At 37.9% G+C, this 4682-nt stretch overlaps 1 non-coding gene across 1 annotated transcript; it reads left to right on the top strand.

Annotated features, from left to right (window-relative positions):
• The first annotated feature begins 4290 nt into the window (after positions 1-4290).
• Positions 4291-4362, top strand: TRNAA-CGC (transfer RNA alanine (anticodon CGC)). Its single transcript has one exon. It is a non-coding gene; the product is annotated as a tRNA-Ala (tRNA).
• Positions 4363-4682: the final 320 nt, after the last annotated feature.

Genomic DNA, 4682 nt, shown 5'->3' with positions numbered 1-4682 from the left:
CACTATTTTGATGAATGCCTTACCAGGAAAGATGACCTTAGAAAGGTCATTGCCTAGATTGGACTTTCATAGAATTATCCTGAGAGGCAGTGACACCTGGTAAATGTGGGGGTGAAAATCTAATGGGGAAATCTCAGTTGAGTCTTACTTCAACAGTGACCCGCCACGATTTGTGGAAATGTGCTGTATCCCTTGAAGAGCATTGGACATAAACTTTGGTGTGGACATAAGCTTTGGGAACCACTAATTTTTGAGTCTTTGCATAGAGCTCTTTTTTAGTTTTTTGTGTGGTGCCCTTTTCTTCTCACTATACCCTCTATCAGCACTGATGATCTCAACTGCACCTCATACTTCAACTATTACACAAATATCTGCTTTTAGTACCGAGATCACAAACTATCTGCATTCCATTAAGCATATCTCCACAAAGATCTCAAACCAGACATTCTCTAAAACTGATTACAACAAATTGTTTCTGTTTTGTTTTGTTTTTTACTTCCCTAGACTTCCTTGACTCTGTTCTTCTTTCTTTTTTCCTCATTATCCTTTCTTTATTTCAGGATGACATTTTTTACTTAAACAATGAGAATGGCTTGATAATCCATATCATCTTATTCTGTGCAGCCTTCTTCCAATAAATTTCTTAATTGTGTCCAACATTATACTTCTAAATGCATATTGAATCATGCCACTTGCTATTTCTTTCACAACAAGTGAAAGCATTCACCTTATACGGCCCTTCTTTATCTGATATAAGACAGTCTCAAACCACGTCTCTCACTTCTCGTCTCTTCCCGCCTTATTCCCTAGAATCCATCCATCCATCCTGAATTTTTCAAGTTCCGCAAAGTTCCACCCACTTGTTCCGTTTTATTAGAGCAATGTTTCCCATAAAAATTCTTTCACTGAAAAATAATCTCAAAACTTAGCTCAAATTTCCTCTATTTAGAAATTCATCCCAGGCTGGCCACCATTCCTATGCTTCAGTAGAGCTTATGTGTCCTTCCTATAAGCGCCTTTCTCAGCTAGTATTCAACTGAACCACAGCACACGCATTTATCATCATATACATTTTTCTTTCTAGCAGACTGAGCTTTTGAGAGAAAGAACAATAATTGTTTTCATTATACTCTTAGTGATAAAATAATATTTGACTTAAGTGTGGCGTTTGAAAGAACAAACCAATTAATAAAACAGTGCCTCCTTGCTAAGTAGTGCCCTCAAGTGTTCTGTTTATCAAATTTCTGTTTCATCAGAAAGGTAGGTTGACTATATTTTGCAAAATGTGGTATTTGAAATAATTGTATATATTTTTACAATCAAATTCTATCAATGCAGGCCAACTATAAAAATATTAATATTCCACCATATAACTTTTTTTTTTTTTTTTTTGTGAGGAGGACTAGCCCTGAGCTAACATCTGATGCCAATCCTCTCCTTTTTTTCTTGAGGAAGAGTGGCCCTGAGCTAACATTCGTGCCCATCTTCCTCTACTTTATATGGGACGCCGCCACAGCATGGCTTACCAAGCAGTGCGTCGGTGCGCTCCGGGATCCGAACCTGCGAACCCCGGGCCACCGAAGCAGATCACATGCACTTAACCACTTGCGCCACAGGGCGGCCCCCCACCATATAACTTTTAACTGAAACAAGAGTTAAATTGCTACCTTCCTTGGTACTTTTCAAACTACAAACCCTCTCATAAGAAAGGGAAGAAGTCTTGAAAGCTAATTTTCATATCACAGATATTGTGTGAGTACTTATGTAGAAAGCGGTCGGAGAGGGAGAGAAACAAGCAAAAGGCAAAGGGTGAGAGATAGAGAATGTGAATGTATAAGCCGTGTGTGCTTTCTTTTCAACAAGGAATGTTGTGCTCCTGGTCTTCTGTGTGTAAGAGCAAGGAGAATGCTAAACTTAATTCAATGTTGAACTCTGGATAAGATCTCATAAGCTTTGAGCAGAAAAATCTAGTGAAACCCACTATTTCTAGAAATTTCTAGGGGAGTTTCTCATGTATAGGGGTCTGAACTTACGATTAGGTAGATAGGTATGAAAACAAGCATAAATCTCTCCAAGACATAACTTTACAGAAAGCATATTATGTTTGTGGACTGAAAGAAGCTATGAAACATTCACAATATTGCTGATTTTGCTCACTTTATTTCAGGCTCAAAAGTCCTTTTAAGACACATGGAATTTTCTGTGAATATCCTGACGCATTAACAATAATTTAAGTTTAATCTGCATGCTCCCTCCTAGCCACAGTAATAGTATAAAAGTTTGAGACACTGCTCTGTTTTCTGAGTCTCTAGTATGGTATATCTTATAGTAAAGTATACTGTAGGCTTGAGTTCTGCTATAGATTAGCAATTCACTCCTCAGTCACACCTGGTTTTAGCAGTTGTGTTTTCATTGATGTATGAAGACCCAACATTATTAAGGTAAGAGATTTAAGGATCATGATGATAATGTAATTTACTACTTGCTCAAAAGAATTACCTATATTTTTGACTTATTCTAAGCAAAATTTAAATTATTCTGTACTTTCAAATTTTTCAGAAGGAATGTCAGCATATATGTATCTGAAATTAGATGTCTAGGATTACAGAAAACGTAATACTAGGATAAAGATGTTCTAAAGCCATCACTATATTGGAACCAGAGCTTTCAAAAGAGAAGAGATTCATGGTTTTTTTTCCTTGGTAATTCTGCATTATTGTGGACCTTGTCTCCTACTAGTTTCATTGATACTGATATAAGTATATCCTGTATCATTGGGTTGGTTCATAAATGACTTTGTTGTTCCTAGTATCTTATCTTATCTTGGCCAAGAAAGTCCAAACGGTGCTAAGATAGAGCAAGGGTGTGCCTTAAAATTTGCATCTTCTTAGGAAGAGAAACAGTGTCAGAGCCAGAATAAGCTGCTAGTGATAACCCGGAAATTAGATTTTCTGAAAGGCTCTGATGAGCTCATCAAATATTCAGAGGGTCCTACGCTAATAGTCATGTCAAGGGATATGCTGCATGCAGCATTATGGGTTGTGGTAATCAAGTAGGTGAAACCACAAAATAGCTCTCCCATTTACTTCCAGTATTTTTTTGTCCTTTCACTGTGAAAATATTATTTATCAAATAACTATTTAATCTTTATCATCATAGCCAGTAAAAATCAAGTGCTGGGAGTTCTTTGGGTGTTGCACTTGTGTCTCTAAGAGAATACTCAGAGCAATGCTGATCCCTCGGTTACTGCAATGCCGTGTAACTTGAGTGGAGTGTTAGGTCTGTTGGTGAACAGAGTATCATTTCCTTGTCCTGAGGAAAGAATTGTTCTTGCAACAAGTAAGCTCTTTCCTAGTTTTTTTCTCAATAACAAGACCCACTATTCTCCCTTCACCCCAGGAAGGAAATGAAGGCGTGCAGAATAGCCACTCTAAATGTGCCACTCTGGATTAGTTTGAGCTGAAGGCAATTGAGAAAAAACAAACCCAGGATGAACTCTCTGCCCTCCGCCTACCTGCCTGGAGGTAGCCCATAAATTCCACTTGTGAAGGTGCCCCACCCCCACACTGTACTGAGGGAGATGACAACCTTACCACCACAGACAACATGGCACTGAGACGGCTACACAAACCAGCCTTACTAGAGACTCCTTATCTTCCATTAGTTTGCCCCATATATTTACGTTCTCACAGTCTGCCACCCCTAAAAGCCTAAACCCTTATTCCTTGTCTTGTCACTTCTCTACAAATTTATTGTTCTCTGTTAAGATGCTATGTAAGTCCCAAGTCAAATGACCCCTTTAAGTTACTCATAACTGGGTTTCTCCCACATGTGTGCTGTACCCGTGCTGCACCTGTTAATAAGCTCTGTTTTTCTCTTCTAAACCTGTCTTTTGTATAATTTGTAGGGCCCCAGTTAGGGAACATAAGAGACTAGAGGAGAAAGCTCTTTTTTTTTTCTTCCCTACAAGCAATGGGGAAATTGTGAAATATAACTAAAACATTTTCTTGGATCTATGAGTAGGAGACCATTAAACAAGATGAATTTTGAAGGAAGATGGTGCTTCATCATGTCTGTAAATAAGGCTTGGGACGCTAAAATGGTGTTGAACTACAAAGTAGCAGGACAAAACGTATAGGGCCAGGAGGAATGCTTAATAACTCTGCGACTGGAAATTGAAACTATAGGAATCCAGTGCTATTTCATTCCCTAGATAGAAATTGCTTAGCCCATCTTTTAAAAAGGAATGACTGTACTGACTCATCACCACATGAAATTGCTCTCAGAGCTGGGGATGTAGCTCAGTGGTAGAGCATATGCTTCGCATGCATGAGGCCCCGGGTTCGATTCCTGGCATCTCCAAGTCTTTTCACCAGCTGCAGTAATTTGTTCCTTAGGCTCTTTCACTAAATATTACGTGTCTTCACAATGGGGCATATATCATCAGTGCTATACATTAGCATAAATTGCAGGTGATATCTTACTATAATAAATGAACTATATGAAAAACTAGTCATATGATAATTTTTTCTTTCAGTATTAATAATTTTTTTTATTAATCCAAAATAAAAATCTGGTCTTTCCAACAAATCTTTTCTACTCTATTTGATTCATTTACATCACTGCTAACATCCTATTTTCTTTAATAAAACCACATAACTAGTCACATAGAAACATCTTTT

Source organism: Diceros bicornis, chromosome 16, assembly GCF_020826845.1.
Source record: "Diceros bicornis minor isolate mBicDic1 chromosome 16, mDicBic1.mat.cur, whole genome shotgun sequence".
Classification (NCBI taxonomy): Eukaryota; Metazoa; Chordata; class Mammalia; order Perissodactyla; family Rhinocerotidae; genus Diceros; species Diceros bicornis.
This window is presented reverse-complemented; position numbering and strand designations above follow the sequence as displayed.